This window comes from Chrysemys picta, chromosome 13 (assembly GCF_011386835.1).
Source record: "Chrysemys picta bellii isolate R12L10 chromosome 13, ASM1138683v2, whole genome shotgun sequence".
Taxonomy (NCBI): domain Eukaryota; kingdom Metazoa; phylum Chordata; order Testudines; family Emydidae; genus Chrysemys; species Chrysemys picta.
The window spans coordinates 24,334,841-24,352,717 of record NC_088803.1 but is presented as its reverse complement, the minus strand read 5'-3'; the positions used below and the strand labels follow the sequence as shown (position 1 = coordinate 24,352,717).

Sequence of the window (17,877 nt, the reverse complement as noted above, 5' to 3'; positions counted from 1 at the left end):
TGGGACAAATCTTATTTAATCTTTTTATTACTGACCTTGGCACAAAAAGTGGGAACGTGCTAATAAAGTTTGCGGATGACACAAAGCTGTGAGGTATTGCCAATACAGAGAAGGACCGGGATATCATACAGGAAGATCTGGATGACCTCATAAACTGGAGTAATAGCAATAGGATGAAATTTAATAGTGAAAAGTGCAAGGTCATGCATTTAGGGATTAATAACAAGAATTTTTGTTATAAGCTGGGGTCGCATCAGTTGGAAGTAACATAGGAGGAGAAGGACCTCAAAGTATTAGTTGATTACAGGATGACTATGAGCCGCCAATGTGATATGGCCATGAAAAAAGCTAATGCAGTCTTGGGATGCATCAGGCGAGGTATTTCCAGTAGAGATAAGAAGGTGTTAGTACCATTATACAAGGCACTGGTGAGACCTCATCTGGAATACTGTGTGCAGTTCGGGTCTCCCATGTTTAAGAAGAATGAATTCAAACCAGAACAGGTACAGAGCAGGGCTACTAGGATGATCCGAGGAATGGAAAACCTGTCTTATGAAAGGAGACTCAAAAAGCTTGGCTTGTTTAGCCTAACCAAAAGAAGGCTGAGGGGAGATATGATTGCTCTCTATAAATATATCAGAAGAATACCAGGGAGGGAGAGGAATTATTTAAGCTCAGTACCAATGGGGACACAAGAACAAATGGATATAAACTGACCATCAGGAAGTTTAGACTTGAAATTAGATGAAGGTTTCTGACCATCAGAGGAGTGAAGTTCTGGAACAGCCTTCTGAGAGGAGCAGTGGGGGCAAAAGACATATCTGGCTTCAAGACAAAGCTTGATAAGTTTATGGGGGGGATGGTATGATGGGATAGCCTAATTTTGGCAATTAATTGATCTTTGACTATTAGCAGTAAATATGCCCAATGGCCTGTGATGGGATGTTATGAGCATGTGGGCAAGACTCATCAGCCAGACACCTAGGAAAGAATTCTCTGTAGTAACTCAGATCCCACCCCACCTAACATAGAATCTAACATAGAATCATAAGCGAATGTGGGCAAGACTCCCCAGTCTGACCCCAAATATGGTGTTCAGCTAAACCTTGCGCATATTATGGGATGTTATGATTCTATAACTTTGCTCCATGCCTCAGTCTGCTCCTGCCTCAAGTGTTGCAACATCCTCCTTGATTCTTTCATCCCCAGGTCCAACATCACTATCTCAGATGCTAAGAGCTACTCAGACCTCCCCACCCTCCTGAGAGGGTTCATGGCCTATCGATACAGGCACTTCCCTCTGATTAGGCACCTAACTCCCTTTGAGGGGCAGGGCTTTGGCATTTCCTATTGTCTTGTTTAGGTGGTTCTCTGCTCAGCTTGCTGGCTTTTGTGAATCCAGTTCTTAGATGCCTAAGGTCTTGTCTACACTATACAGTTTTGTTAACAAAAGGCAGATTTCATCGACAGAACAGTGGAAGTGTACACACACTGCAATGCTCCTCCTGCCAATTTAAGTCTCCTGCTACACATGCATCTGACGAAGTGGGTATTCACCCACGAAAGCTTATGCTCCACTACATCTGTTAGTCTCTAAGGTGCCACAGGACTCTTTGTTGCTTTTTACAGATCCATACTAACATGGTTACCTCTCTGATACTGCTACACTGTGATGGTGTGTACCTACCCCGCATCAGCCCCGAAAGGGTTAACTGAGAGAGGAAGGGCTGCTAACTGACTCCAGCCATTGGGCTGCGCTGCCCCGAAAGGAAAGGCTGCTTACTGACTCCAAATCCCAGTGTGCCTTGCTTTCACATTGCTGGGTGGGAGAGAGGATTCCAGTATTTGAAACCCATGTAATCTGCATTGCACACTTACATTCCTCATCAATTATAGCTGATTTATAGTATTGTCTACACAAAGAAATTTAAAACAGTTCCTACTGTGACTAACACCGGTTAAGCTCCTTCTGAGTCGGTATCGTTGGGAGCTCCAGTATACACAGGCTAGTAGGTGCTCTCCTGGCAACAAAATAAAACCACCTCCAATGAGAGGCGGTAGCTTCGTTGCCGGGAGCGTATCTCCCGCCGACTAAGCACTATCCACACTGGCGCTTTTTGTCATTATAAAATTTGTCATTTGGGGGGTGTTTTTTCACATCCCTGAGCGACAAAAGTTGTAACGGTGAAAGTGCGGTATAGACATGGCCTATGTCATCTAACCTTGCTCAGAATAGGTCTGAGCACTTGTAGAGGTATTAAGGAAGGATTTTTAATATACCCACCTCAATCTGTTTGGGAAACCATATTACTTTGCCAGAAGTGTAGCAATTTTAACCATCAGACCTACTGTTAGGCTCCATTAATATGTGACTGAACCCACTGTGAGAGGGAACGAGAATTGTCCTCTACCTGCTTTGCTCAGAAGGGACTGTGCAAACTACAGTATTCTGCATGGAATTAGATTATGCCATCTGTAATAGTTAAAGCTAAGCTTTTGTCATGGTTATTTTTAGTAAAAGTCATGGACCAGTCCCAGGCAATAAACAAAAAGACTGGTATTGTTGAAAGGTCCATTCCACTGAGTATGCCACAGGGGCGAAACTGTTGACCACGCTCTTTGTCCCTGAGCTTTAACCAGTCTGTTCAGACTCCATGGGACGCTGTAAAGCTAAGCACCGAGACCTTAAACTTGAGCTGCCGTTGTACGGGAACCCAGTGCAGAGGATGGGTGCTGTGTTCCCAGTGGCCCGTGTCACTGAGGTGACGCACTGCAGCGCTCTTCCCTAGCCATCCTTCCCTTGTTGCCCCAGGTTCCTGCCCAGGTGCAGAGGTAGAGAGGCACAAAGGCCTGAAGAACTGAGCCAGGCCAAGGTGGGCTGTGATGGGCCAGGGGCTCGGAGCCAGGCGGGGATGGCGGCGCCTGGCCACAATTAGGGTGACCAGATAGCAACTGTGAAAAAACAGGACAGGGGGTGGGGGGTAATAGGCACCTAGATAAGAAAAAGTCCCCAAAAATAGGACTGTCCCCTTAAAAACGGGACAGCCGGTCATCCTAGCCGCGATGGGCTGGGGGCTCAGTGTCTGCTCCGCAGCCAGGACCAGGTTCCAGGGAGTCTTTCCTGCCAGCGCCGCAGCGAGCTGGGGCGGGGGGAACTCAGAGCCCACCCGGGCCCCGTAGCGGCACTGGCCCTGCTAGGCCGTGACCCCAGCTCGGCCCTGCTCTGGGCAGGGAGCCAGCCCCCGGGGGATAGAGGGAAGAGAAGCCGCTGCCCACGCAGCCCCGCCCCCCGTTTCGCAGCGCGATTTCCCTTTTCCCTCCGCGCCGCCGCCATCTTGTTTGTAGTTCTGAGACCTGCCACGGCTCTGCGCACGTGCGGGAGCCCGGAGCACTTTGCCGTGCAGTGCGCAGGCGCGCTCAGCACTCACACATGCTGTTGCCAGCGCCGGAGCTGCCTCTTCCCCTGCGAGCCCGGTAAGAGCCGGGCGGGGCTCTCTCGCGGGCCCGGGCGCAGAGCGCCCCCTTCCCAGATACTGGGCGGGCGGCACCGCCGGTCTCCGCAGCTCGGGCGGGGTGGGCGCTGCGGGCTCTGGGCTCTCCCCGCCCGCTGTGCAGCAGGGTCCGCGCCGGGCGAGCGCCCCGGCGCCTTGCAGCCCGTGCCTGCGCTGGGGTGGTCCCGGCGGCGGGGTGTCCGTGGCAGGCGCTCCCCGGGCACCGAGGGCGGGACGGTCCCTTCCCTAGGCGGCGCGAGGCCGAAGGGCAGGACGCGATTCAGGAGAAAGGGAGCAACGAATGGGGAACTTCCCATGGGAGTCCTGGGGGCTCCCTGGGCGCAGCGAGGCAGGGGCACCCGAGCAAGCGGCGGGGATGGGCGGTAGCTCTCCACCCCGTCTGTAGTTTCAGGGCCAATCTGCGCTGGGAGCTCACGTTGGTATAGTTGTGTCGCAGGCGTGTGAGGGAGGTAATCTATCGCCCAGACCGTCCGCGTAGACAGCGTTGGTCCACAGAATAATTCTTCACCTCTCGGGGAAGTGGGTACCTATGCTGTAGGGAGAACCGCTTCCTTTGGCATAGCGTTTACACTGAGGCTGTGTCTACACTAGGGACCTTACAGCAGTGACTGCGCCGCTGTAAGGTCTCCTGCGTAGCTGCTCTATGCTGATGGGAGTGAGCTCTCCGGCTGGCATAATTAGACCACCCCCAAAGAGAGGTAGTAGCTATGTCGGTGAGACAGCGTCTCCCTCTGACATAGCGGTGTCCACTCCAGTGCTTTTGTCTGTGAAGCTTATGTCGGTCAGGGGAGTGTTTTTTCACACCCTGACCAACAAAAGTGCTAGTGTAAACGAAGCCTTTAACCTACAGTGGTGGTGCTGCTGCTGTAGTATTTTAACTGTAGACCAGGAGTAGGCAACATATGGCACACGTGCCAAAGGCGGCACGCGAGCTGATTTTCAGCGGCACTCACACTGCCCGGGTCCTGGCCACCGGTCTGGGGCAGCTTTGCATTTTAATTTAATTTTAAATTAAGCTTAAACATTTTAAAAATCTTATTTACTTTACATACAACAATAGTTTAGTTATATATTATAGACTTATTGAAAGAGACCTTCTCAAAAAGTTAAAATGTATTACTGGCACGCAAAACCTTAAATTAGAGTGAATAAATGAGGACTCGGTACACCACTTCTGAAAGATGGCCGACCCCTGCTATAGACATACCCTCATACCTTAACAAAAGTTATCTCATGGTCAGGCAAATGGATTGTAATACGGGCTGCTGGTGAATTTCTTCAGACCTCTTAATGGTGCTAGTTGACTTTTTGGCAATTTTTTTTTTCCAATTAACTCCAGCTCCCAAAAGATCTAAGGTTTCAAACTTCTGGTATTCCAGTTCTCTGGCCTTCATCTCCATCAACACTGATCCTGGGATTTTCAAATGTGAGCAGAAAATCTCCATTAGAAATGGATTAAGTTGTAATAGGGTTCTTTTATCCCTGCTTGAGTTGTAAATAATGCGCTCAGATAAAAATCGTAAGACCCCACTCCTATAGGGGAATAGCTTGTAAATTTGGTAATCTGATACTGGAAATGTTGGCTTCTGCACATCACCTGTGTTAAGTAACTGGATACTTGCAGAAAAGATTCTTTCCCAGTTTTCTAGCTTCCTAAACCAGAGAAGCAATGCAGTGCAGAAAACTGCTAATTCCTCTTTGAAGGAGTGATATTTAACCTGGGCTGCCAGAAATCTGCCAAACTGGGACTGATAGGGGGGGGGAAGGGGGAAGACAGTCGAGAAGTGAGGTCCAGGGCCCAAATGTCTGAGAAGTTCAGTCTCATCTCCGGCTTCTTGTATTGAGGAGGGTGCTCCAGTTCCTACCAGGATGTTATGCCTGATCCTGGGCTTCATGTTGTGTAAAGCCTCTGCCCACCTCTCCTTGCTGAAAAGGAGAGAAGCCAGATGTCTACTCCATGTTAGCCAGATCTGATTGTTTAGGGAGGGCTGATTTTTTTTACTACACCTTCCCCATCTTCTGTTTTTTGGGGTGTGCTCCAGTGCTTGCATCTGTTGCTACTCAAGGTTTTCCCAGGTAGCAGAATGAAATTGACATGACAGAACACTGAGCGGTAATGCAATTGTCACATTAGTTTCACTCTCCTGCTGCTGGGGAATAAGCATTGACACTGTCTGTCAGCAAACTTAGCACAGCCTTGGTGTCTCATTCCAAAGGGTTTCTTTGCAAACAGAAGGGCTAGAAACATGAAAGGGTAGGTTTGCCTGAATTATGTTTTTAGCTCCTCCCCTAAGTGGTTTTCATGCCATGTTTTTAGTAAATAATCTCTATATTCCCATTTTTAAAAGTATATTTTAAGGCTGTGTTCTCCATCTAGTTTACAGATGGATATGATTTATTCATTGAAATCATCCATGGGAGGCTATTGTTATGGAAGCCTTCATGATGCTGGGGAAAACTACGGCACAGATAAACCTTAGTCACTGATATATTGATTTTTTTTTTCTCGATCGCTCTGACTTCATTGAAGGTCAGCTGCAAATTTAAAAAAAATCAAATGGCTTTAAAATATTGTGCTGAGAGCCTCTGATAAAGATAGGAAGGAATTCAGCACATCAGGAGTATGCAAAGTCTGCCTAAATGTAATAATTTTTGGGAGATGAAAACAAGCTGTTCCTTAAATCTGAGGTTTTGTCTAGTTGTGAGTGGAGAGAGGAGTTGGTTGTGACAATTTTTTCCTCATTTGCAACTTCATTTGGCTCTGTGTCTACATTTACCTGATATTAATGTAAGGCAGAATGAGTTATTCAAAAATATGGTGGTTGTTAAATTAACTGCCTCTGGGACCATATTAAACATTCTCATAAAATTATGTGCTGTAAGAGCCCAACTGTTTGGAGCAGACAACCCCATGTGCAACACTGTCACTTCTAAGGAAGGTTGCAAGCGTTCAGTTACATGAATAATAAAGACAGTCTGACAGTTGGTCTTGTGGCACAGGTTGGGAAGTTGCATTGCCATGGAAGAGACTTAGGTTCTACTGCTTGGTCCAATATCTCCCCACTCAAGTTAGCAGCAGGTCTGAGAGCACAGTATTATTAGGCCTTGTTGAGGAGGGAGCCCAAAGCCTGTAGGAGAGTGACCCATCTTATTGTGGACTAGAAGGAGTTTGAGAGGGTGTGACTGAATGCACCCTGTATTCACCCAGTGGCCAACACATTTCTGTAATATACTTTGTACAAAGTATACCTTGTAAGGTATCATTGGAAAACTCATAATTCACTGGTCAATAATATCATGGTGAAATGTGCTTGGGATCATTCTATGTAAAGTTATGAATTATATCTAAAGTGGTGTTGGTAGGGTATGTTTAAACTCATGAAGCAACAATTAGGCAAAACAGACCAAGCAGGTCTTAAAGGGATTTGTGTTTACCTCAAATTTACATATAAACAGTAAACAGAGTCCTCAGACAATGAAAGGGGAAAGGCAGGGGACAAAGAAAGTGTGCATTTTGGCAAACAGGAATGTGAAAAAATAGCCTGAGACTCTTCACCAGGAGATTTCATGCCAGCTGGCCCTCAGCTGGAAAGAACTTTTACCTAGAAATAACTCTCAAGAGCTTGCACTTCAAAGGGGGAAATGAGATATAAAGGTGAGGGGCAAACACCCCAAAAGACCCCCGCCCCCGCATCTAAGAAGACAAAAAAACGGTTGGACTTTGGGGGAGGGGTCCTGACCAAAAAGGCTGGTCAGTAATGCTGACAGGCGCATATGGGTAAGAACTTTGCCTTAAATCAAGCCTAGTTTGTTAAGTTTTAGCATCAGAAAGCATTTGGGTTTTTTGTAACCATTTCTAACTGTAATGCCTGCACTTAAATGCATTTAAAATCCTATTTTCTTTTGTTAATAAACTTGTTTTCTTGTTTAATCAAATCCAGTGTGTTTATAAGTTAAACTGTTTGGGTAACTCCATTTAAGGTGGTAAGCTGTTGTGTATTGTGCCCTTAGAGGGACAATGGACCTCATGTATCTGGGCTGTCCAGGAGAGAGCTGGACATACATGTTTTGGGGGGAAATTTGGGATTGGGCATGTGTTGGTAAAATAGTAACCAAGGCCGATGGGAGCTAGGGTGTGGCTGGTGTTTGCTGGCAGGCTGCAGAGATCAGAGGTTCTGGATCCTGGCTGTGGCTGCACACAGATATTTGGGGAGTGATTTATATGTTGGCAGGCTGCTTGTGAGCAACTTGGGGGAGAGCTACAAAACCAAAGCATTGTAACAGAGCGTCCTGTGGCATCTTTGAGACTAACAGAAGTACTGGGAGTATAAGCTTTCGTGGGTAAGAACCTCACTTCTTCAGATGCAAGACTTGCATCTGAAGAAGTGAGGTTCTTACCCACGAAAGGAGCTTATGCTCCCAGTACTTCTGTTAGTCTCAAAGGTGCCACAGGACCCTCTGTTGCTTTTTACAGATTCAGACTAACACGGCTACCCCTCTGATACTTGAAAGCATTGTAAGGCACCCAGGTTGCAGGGCAGGTGGTTACACAGCACCTCACTGGTGTGGATTGTACCTTGGAAGGTCTGCAGGGAGGGTGGGAAATCATGTTTGGGAAGCACAGTTGGGTTGCAGTGGGGTGTGAGAGGATGGGAGATTATACTAGGGGAAACTTACCATTGTGTGAGAATTGGCAGTTCCCCCTGCCATCCTTTTGACCTTTGTCTGCCCTTTAGAGACATCCAGCACCCTCTCCCTCACTGAGTTAGGAGTTAAAGGCCCCACTGCCTCAGTGCTCTGTCTGCCCTCCTCCCTATTGGAGTCTGGTGTCCTCCAAACCCAAGAGAGTGCAAATTGTGCAACAGCATGTTTTTGTTTTGTTTTGTCTTAATGTGCACAGCTCATGAGGAGAGACTGATGGGTGATAAAGTACTGGGCTTAGCACACAGATAATTGTGAACTTGATTGTTTCTAGGGCAGGCACAGCAGGGAGTGGTGGCAGAGACTATGGGAGTGTGACTGAGCAAACAGCGGAAATGGGATTTCAATAGAATAAAAAGTGGGATTTCAATAGTCATTGGGAGGCTCTCTCCAGAAAACTTGAGCTTTTCTGGTGAACTAGGTTATGGGTTACACTGTACAGGGTTGGGAAGCGGGAGGAAGCTCTAGACTGGGAACAAAATAAGTGTTCATCCTTAAAACTTGCCTATGAGCAGTAACAGAGGCACTGGAGCTGTCTGTCTGCAGACTCAAGCAGGTGACATTACATCAGTTACACTTGGTTCACATTTAGAAGGCTATCTTTGCAACCGTAAGAGCTGGGAAAGTTTAAATGCTGCTGACACTGACAGCTTAGGTCTCCACACTTGTCACACAGCCCTATTTGTATTCCTCATGGAACTTTGCATGTAAGCTGAGATCGTTTTTCATTATTAACAAAAGCTGTTTGATTCATGTTTTTTATTCACAGGTCACCTTTAAAACTCCTCCAGTGGAGCTCTAAATAGCTCATATTTAATGTTAGTCATCTTTTTAGATGGAAAACATACCTGTACATTTGAATTTAAAGGGGCTGTGTCAAATAGGTCCCATAATTAGTTTTTTTTAAAGTAGAACTGAATATTAGAATTTTTCACAAAATTATTTTAAAAAGAGACAGGTTGGATTCATAGAATCATAGAATATCAGAGTTGGAAGGGACCTCAAGAGGTCATCTAGTCCAACCCCCTGCTCAAAGCAGGACCAATTCCCAGCTAAATCATCCCAGCCAGGGCTTTGTCAAGCCGGGCCTTAAAAACCTCCAAGGAAGGAGACTCCACCACCTCCCTAGGTAACGCATTCCAGTGTTTCACCACCCTCCTAGTGAAATAGTTTTTCCTGATATCCAACCTGGACCTCCCCCACTGCAACTTGAGACCATTGCTCCTTGTTCTGTCGTCTGCCACCACTGAGAACAGCCGAGCTCCATCCTCTTTGGAACCCCCCTTCAGGTAGTTGAAGGCTGCTATCAAATCCCCCCCTCATTCTTCTCTTCTGGAGACTAAACAATCCCAGTTCCCTCAGCCTCTCCTCATAAGTCATGTGCTCCAGACCCCTAATCATTTTTGTTGCCCTCCGCTGGACTCTTTCCAATTTTTCCACATCCTTCTTGTAGTGTGGGGCCCAAAACTGGACACAGTATTCCAGATGAGGCCTCACCAATGTCGAATAAAGGGGAACGATCACGTCCCTCGATCTGCTGGCAATGCCCCTCCTTATACAGCCCAAAATGCCGTTAGCCTTCTTGGCAACAAGAGCACACTGTTGACTCATATCCAGCTTCTCGTCCACTGTGACCCCTAGGTCCTTTTCAGCAGAACTGCTACCTAGCCATTCGGTCCCTAGTCTGTAGCAGTGCATGGGATTCTTCCGTCCTAAGTGCAGGACTCTGCACTTGTCCTTGTTGAACCTCATCAGGTTTTTTTCGGCCCAATCTTCTAATTTGTCTAGGTCCCTCTGTATCCGATCCCTACCCTCTAGTGTATCTACCACGCCTCCTAGTTTAGTGTCATCTGCAAACTTGCTGAGAGTGCAGTCCACACCATCCTCCAGATCATTAATAAAGATATTAAACAAAACCGGCCCCAGGACCGACCCTTGGGGCACTCCGCTTGAAACCGGCTGCCAACTAGACATGGAGCCATTGATCACTACCCGTTGAGCCCGACGATCTAGCCAGCTTTCTATCCACCTTACAGTCCATTCATCCAGCCCATACTTCTTTAACTTGGCGGCAAGAATACTGTGGGAGACCGTATCAAAAGCTTTGCTAAAGTCAAGGAATAACACATCCACTGCTTTCCCCTCATCCACAGAGCCAGTTATCTCATCATAGAAGGCAATTAGGTTAGTCAGGCACGACTTCCCCTTCGTGAATCCATGCTGACTGTTCCTGATCACTTTCCTCTCCTCTAAATGTTTCATAATTGATTCCTTGAGGACCTGCTCCATGATTTTTCCAGGGACTGAGGTGAGGCTGACTGGCCTGTAGTTCCCCGGATCCTCCTTCTTCCCTTTTTTAAAGATGGGCACTACATTAGCCTTTTTCCAGTCATCTGGGACCTCCCCCGATCGCCATGAGTTTTCAAAAATAATGGCTAATGGCTCTGCAATCTCACCCGCCAACTCCTTTAGCACCCTCGGATGCAGCGCATCCGGCCCCATGGACTTGTGCACGTCCAGTTTTTCTAAATAGTCCCGAACCACTTCTTTCTCCACAGAGGGTTGGTCACCTTCTCCCCATGTTGTATTGCCCAGTGCAGCAGTCTGGGAGCTGACCTTGTTTATGAAGACAGAGGCAAAAAAATCATTGAGTACATTAGCTTTTTCCACATCCTCGGTCACTAGGTTGCCTCCCTCATTCAGTAAGGGGCCCACACTTTCCTTGATTTTCTTCTTGTTGCTAACATACCTGAAGAAACCCTTCTTGTTACTCTTAACATCTCTTGCTAACTGCAACTCCAAGTGTGATTTGGCCTTCCTGATTTCACGCCTGCACGCCTGAGCAATATTTTTATACTCCTCTCTGGTCATTTGTCCAATCTTCCACTTCTTGTAAGCTTCTTTTTTGCGTTTAAGATCAGCAAGGATTTCACTGTTTAGCCAAGCTGGTCGCCTGCCATATTTACTATTCTTTCTACACATCGGGATGGTTTGTTCCTGCAACCTCAATAAGGATTCTTTAAAATACAGCCAGCTCTCCTGGACCCCTTTGCCCTTCATGTTATTCTCCCAGGGGATCCTGCCCATCTGTTCCCTGAGGGAGTCAAAGTCTGCTTTTCTGAAGTCCAGGGTCCATATTCTGCTGCTCTCCTTTCTTCCTTGTGTCAGGATCCTGAACTCGACCATCTCATGGTCACTGCCTCCCAGGTTCCCATCCACTTTTGCTTCCCCTACTAGTTCTTCTCTGTTTGTGAGTAGCAGGTCAAGAAAAGCTTTGCCCCTAGTTGGTTCCTCCAGCACTTGCACCAGGAAATTGTCCCCTACACTATCCAAAAATTTCCTGGATTGCCTGTGCACCGTTGTATTGCTCTCCCAGCAGATATCAGGGTGATTAAAGTCTCCCATGAGAACCAGGGCCTGCGATCTAGCAACTTCTGCTAGTTGCCAGAAGAAAGCCTCGTCCACCTCATCCCCCTGGTCTGGTGGTCTATAGCAGACTCCAACCACGACATCACCCTTGTTGCTCCCACTTCTCAACTTTATCCAGAGACTCTCAGGTTTTTCTGCAGTTTCATACCGGAGCTCTGAGCAGTCATACTCCTCTCTTACATACAACGCAACTCCCCCACCTTTTCTGCCCTGCCTGTCCTTCCTGAACAGTTTATATCCATCCATGACAGTACTCCAGTCATGTGAGTTATCCCACCAAGTCTCTGTTATTCCAATCACATCATAGTTCCCTGACTGTGCCAGGACTTCCAGTTCTCCCTGCTTGTTTCCCAGGCTTCTTGCATTTGTGTATAGGCACTTAAGATAACTCATCTATCGTCCCTCTTTCTCAGCATGAGACAGGAGTCCTCCCCTCTTGCGCTCTCCTGCTTGTGCTTCCTCCCAGGATCCCATTTCCCCACTTACCTCAGGGCTTTGGTCTCCTTCCCCCGGTGAACCTAGTTTAAAGCCCTCCTCACTAGGTTAGCCAGCCTGCTGGCGAAGATGCTCTTCCCTCTCTTCGTTAGGTGGAGCCCGTCTCTGCCTAGCACTCCTTCTTCTTGGAACACCATCCCATGGTCGAAGAATCCAAAGCCTTCTCTCCGACACCACCTGCGTAGCCATTCATTGACTTCCACGATTCGACGGTCTCTACCCCGGCCTTTTCCTTGCACAGGGAGGATGGACGAGAACACCACTTGCGCCTCAAACTCCTTTATCCTTCTTCCCAGAGCCACGTAGTCTGCAGTGATCCGCTCAAGGTCATTCTTGGCAGTATCATTGGTGCCCACGTGGAGAAGCAGGAAGGGGTAGCGATCCGAGGGCTTGATGAGTCTCGGCAGTCTCTCCGTCACGTCGTTTATCCTAGCTCCTGGCAAGCAGCAGACCTCTCGGTTTTCCCGGTCGGGGCGGCAGATAGATGACTCAGTCCCCCTGAGGAGGGAGTCCCCGACCACCACCACCCTCCTCCTCCTCTTGGGAGTGGTGGTCGTGGAACCCTCATCCCTAGGACAGTGCATCTTTTGCCTTCCAATCGGTGGAGTCTCCTTCTGCTCCCTTCCCTCAGATGGGTCATCTAGTACACTCTCCACATTAGTACCTGTAGAGAGAACATGGAAACGATTGCTCACCTGTATTTCCATTGCTGGTGCATGGACGCTCCTCTTTCTCCTTCTGGAGGTCACATGCTGCCAAACCTCCTCACAATCCTTCTGTCCCTGCTGCGCCTGCTCTGAATCTTCAGAACATTGCGGCCGTAGAAGCATCTCCTGACGTCTGTCCAGGAAATCTTCATTTTCCCTTATGCAACTCAGAGTCGATACTCGTTTCTCCAGCCCTCGAACCTTCTCTTCCAATATGGAGACCAGCTTGCACTTTGTACAGACAAAGTCGTTTCTGTCCTGTGGAAGAAAGACAAACATGGCACAACCTGTGCAGGTTACAACAGCTGATCGCTCACCTTCCATATCACCGTCCTCTTAAGAGCTTCCTCAACTGTTGCAGGAACTACTCAGAGAAACCTGCAGATGAAAGCCTCGGTGCGCTCTCCCCAAGCGAACTCCCAGGCAAACTCCCGCTGTTAGCCTCTGCTGTTCGCCGCTCAGCTGGTTCGCTTTTGTATTTAAACATTCCCCCATTATATCTTCAAGCAAAACATTGCAGCTATGTGGTAGTGCATGAGAATCAGAAAATTAAATTGACTATACCTAAAATATAATACATCTGTTTTAATTGCACTGTTAAGTGCAAAAAGTACACAATAAAATTGATTAAAAGTAGATGGTTAAAATTTTCAGCTTTAATAACTAACACTGTGAATTTTCAATTTTAGTTATCCAGTGTCCCTTTAAATAATAGCTGTCTCCTAGATTATCACGGTCTCTTTTTAAAACAGTAAAAGCTGAGTATTTAGTGAGGTCTATTTCTATAGCTTTATTCAGTGCTGACATTGTAACCTTCCATAACCAGAGTTTACACTGCTGCCAGATTATGTTGAGAACAACATATTTTGGAGAATATGCTTGTACTGTGTATGCTATACCTGGGATTGGGGAGTAGCTCTGGATGTATTAGGACTTGTCTGTAGAACAGCTGTCTTGGCCCAGCATAATTGTTGTAGTGAAGGAGGAAGGTAAGATGTTTTATCCTGCTGCTGTTCTAACTGCATTATTGAACACTCCAATAATGGAGGCCTTGGTTCATCTTGATGACTCTGTTTTTAACTTGGCAGCTGGAATGCTATCCAGAGATGTTTGCTGTAGTTAGATAAGCAAATGGAAACCTGTACAATGTTCTCAATAAATGACTGGCCCTTGAGCTCCAGTTTTGGATTATTCAAGCTCTACAGACAAAGGCTCTCACTGGAGAAACCCACATAAATGACTCATACTGAAATTTTATACTTTGTGGTAGCAGAACTAGTTTGGTTTTTGAATATAAATATTGGTGTCTCATCATCACACTTTAACTGACATTGATAACATTGCCTCAGCATCAGTACTGAAATAATACCAAAGAGCTTTATTCTAAGACTGAATGTGATCACATAGGGCTGAGACTAGTTTCGGGAGAAGGATGTTATTGTGTCTCACTCCAAATGAGATATCAGAGTATTTGGGGCAGTTGTCAGACATTGAGTGAGGACAATGTAATTTGGGCCTGATGCAGGTATTATTGGGTGAAATTCTCTGATCTGTGCATGCTATTCCGGACACCAGTGTAGATGGTCATAATGGTCCCCACAAGCCTTAAAATCGGAGTTTAAAAAAGTAGTTGGAACTTTAATAATAGTGAGGTACAATTGATCATTCATAATGTACCTTCAATATACAGTTTGACTTCAGTGATTGATATAGCACCATTTGAAGCAATTGTCAAGTATATGCTGAGTCAGACAGAAATAGGAAACTTTTGTCATCTGGCACTCATCCTGACACTTTGGAAGTGCTGTTCTGTGTTTACACTGGGATTCTGTAGATTGCAGACTTGTGTTCCTTAGCTTAGGTGTTATCATTAGACAGCTAAGATTGCCTATAAATACGGTGTTTAATTTTTCAGTAACCTGATTGTACACATGTATGCATCCAGACTGAGGATGTTTCTCCACAATAATTAAACAGATTCAAAATATGAAATTTAGCAGGGTCTGATCCAAGGCATAGACTTCTAACTGTTCTCAGGCAAGTGCCATGGACAATCTCCTCTTTCCCAAGCTGTTGCTTCCTTCCTTACATTCTGCACTCTGATGTGTATTGGCTGGCTTCAGGTTTCTTTCACTTGTGGGTACACATTTGTGTATCTGAGGTCAAATAGAATCTGGAGTGATCTTAGGACTTAATGCAGTATTATTTTCTGTAAAACCTCTTATTTCTGCCTTGGCAGTGACCAGGTAGGCTGTCCCTTGGCCTCAGCGTTCTCACTGCCATGGAAGTCTGGGGACAGGAGGGATTGAGTTAGTCTGCTTGGAAATAGTTCTACCATCCTTCCAAATTAAGGTCTTATCTATGCTGCAGAGTTTTTCTCACCAAAAGGCAGCTTTTGGCGATGAAACAATGGAGGTGTACACACTGCAATGCCACTTTCGGCAACAAAAGTCATAGGGCCTTTTATGCAAAAGTTTTGTCGCTGAAGTGCCAATGTAGATACCACAACTGGCCTCCAGAAGTGTCCCACAATGCCCATCCTGACCACTCTGGTCAGCAGTTTCAACTCCGCTGCCCTGAAGCCAGGTAGGCAACTGTCCTCCTTTAAAGCCATGGGAATTTTTGAAATTCCACTTTCTATTCCGTGGTGTGGAGAGCTCACATCACATCTTCCCAGCTGACTATGGCGGCTCCATGCAGCAAACGCTCTCCCACTTGGATCAATGTGCAGCTGCTGGATTTGCCCAGTATTTGGGGAGAGGAGGCTGTGCAGTCCCATTTGTGCCCCAGCTGTAGGAATTTCAATGCCTACAGGCAGATTTCTCAAAGCTTGTGCGAAAAGGACTGTGATTGGGACACGCTGCAGTGCAGAGCAAAGATCAAGGAGCTGAGGCACGTGTACCAGAAGGCGAGGGAGGCAAACTGTTGCTCTGGAGCTGCGCCCCAGACCTGCCATTTTTATAAAGAGTTGGATGCTATCCTTGGCGGCAACCCCACCTCCACCGCAAAGAGCCCCATCGATACTTCGGCGGGGCTGGAGCCAGCAGAAAGTGGACCTAACCCAGAGGACGAAGTCATTGATGAGGAGGTGGAGGCAGACGATGGTGTGGAGTCCACGGTGGGGTCGTCCGGTGGTGTGTCCAGTCAGGAGCGGTTCTCCACTCTGGAAGTGTCTAGCCAGTCTCGGCAGAGCAAGAAGCAGGAGAGGAGACCACCTAGTAAGTGGTTTTGGTTTATGAAGTGCAGGGGTGGGTTGCAGGAATAGAAATGTACAACAGTAACTGTGTTTCTGTGTGCTGGACATTTCCTTGTGCAGCTAAGCAGTATGGTGGAGCAGGGAGTTGATGCACACCGAGATTTCACAGGAATCCTCCAGAGAGATCTCTAGGAAACTTTCCTGGAGGTACTTGCCAATCTTCTCTGGAATGTTCCTTGGCAGAGCTGCTTTGTTCCTTTTCCCCCATTGAAGGAAACTTTCATGCACCATTCTGCAATCACTTGCGCAGGGACCAAAGCAGCACAAGTGTGGAAGCCGCAAGTGTGTAGTAGATGCATTCTTGCTTCCCTACTTACACTCAGGAATGAGATATCTGGTACAATGACCCCTGCCTGTGAAAAGGGTGGGAAAATTTAGACTATTGTCCCTAGTCCACTGCACCGCGATCTTTTCATATTGATTTTCTTCCAGTGTACAATATCTCACGCCCTGGGGTAAACTCACCAAGCTTGGGGTGTTCACCAGCATGTGTGCTTGTCAAAGATCAGTGAGAAAGAGATTGGTATGTTACTAGAGGTGTATTTTACTGTACTGTTTCAGTGCTGTGCATGTACTTAACAATCATACTTCTGTGTACTGTTCCTTGCGCTTATTCAGATATGGCCTTCAAAGGCACTCCCTACACACTGGCGGAGTGCTTCCACCGGGTAAGAGAGCACCCAAGATGGAGCAAGGAAGCCATGTTCCGGGAGGTGATGCAATGCTCAGGTGCAGAAAACAGGGTACACAGACAGAGGAGGGAAATTGAAAGGTAGGACAGAAAAGAAAGTGAGGCCTATGCTAGGGACGCAACTGAGAGGATGATTAAAGTTGTGGAGAGGCAAACTGAGATGATACAGTCCCTTATAACCCTTCAGGCTGAGCAGATGCATGCATACCCGCCCTCCTTTTCAGCACATTGAAAACTCTTTCCCATGCCCTCCCCAAATTCCACGTGAGAGTTCCTTTCTGCTGTCGGGGGCTTCTTGCTTTCCCATTCACTCCACCCCCACGGACACCTTTTCAAATGATAGCTGGACTTACACACAGCTCTGAAAGTCAAACTTGCCCTGGTACCTTCTCTCCCCTCCCCCCTCTCTTCCCCCCTCCCCCCCCCCCAGCAATTGTGTGTGTGTGTGTGTGTGTGTGTGTGTGCGCGCGCGCAATAAAAGCAAATTTTTTTGAATGATAACTCTTTATTTCTTGGAAATTGTGATAGCAGATGGCAGCAACAAATTAACAAGCAGTTAAATCACATGCTTACATTGAATCCTAGGCCACAAAAATTACGAGTGCTTCCTAACAAAACTCTATTTCATTAAATATTGTAGTCCAGAGCGTAGCAACATACATTACTGTTTCTCATCTTCAAAGTGTTGCCTCAAAGCCTCCCTGTTTCAAATTGCCCCCCTTTGTGCCTCTCTAATAGCCTTGGTATTGGGCTGCTCAAAAGCTGCAGCCAAGTGTTCTGCCTCAGCAGTCCACCTCTGAGCAAAGTTTTCACCCTTTCTTTCACAAATATTGTGCAGTGTGCAACACACAGCTATGACAATGGGAATATTATCCTCATCGAAGTCTAACCTGCCATAAAGGCATCGCCAGCATGCCTTTAATATGCCAAACACACATTCCAGGGTCATTCTGCACCTGCTCAGCCTATTGTTGAACTGCTCTTTACTGCTATCTGTGTTTCCCGTGTAAGGCTTCATGAGCCATGGCATTAGGGGGTACACCAGGTCTTCCAGGATCACTATGGGCATTTCAAAATCCCCTACTG

At 46.9% G+C, this 17,877-nt stretch overlaps 1 protein-coding gene across 8 annotated transcripts in view; it reads left to right on the top strand.

The window, feature by feature from the left end:
* Positions 1-3,317: 3,317 nt before the first annotated feature.
* Positions 3,318-17,877, top strand: part of NDRG3 (NDRG family member 3) — a 106,670-nt gene continuing 92,110 nt past the window's right edge. For 2 of the 8 annotated variants that reach the window (XM_065566614.1, XM_008168153.4), the window contains exon 1: positions 3,318-3,474. The gene's annotated coding sequence lies outside the window, so the exon portion shown is untranslated. Of the gene's footprint in view, positions 3,475-4,856; positions 4,939-17,877 lie in introns of those variants that run through there. The other 6 variants (XM_065566615.1, XM_065566613.1, XM_065566611.1 and 3 more) reach the window with 4 other exon arrangements.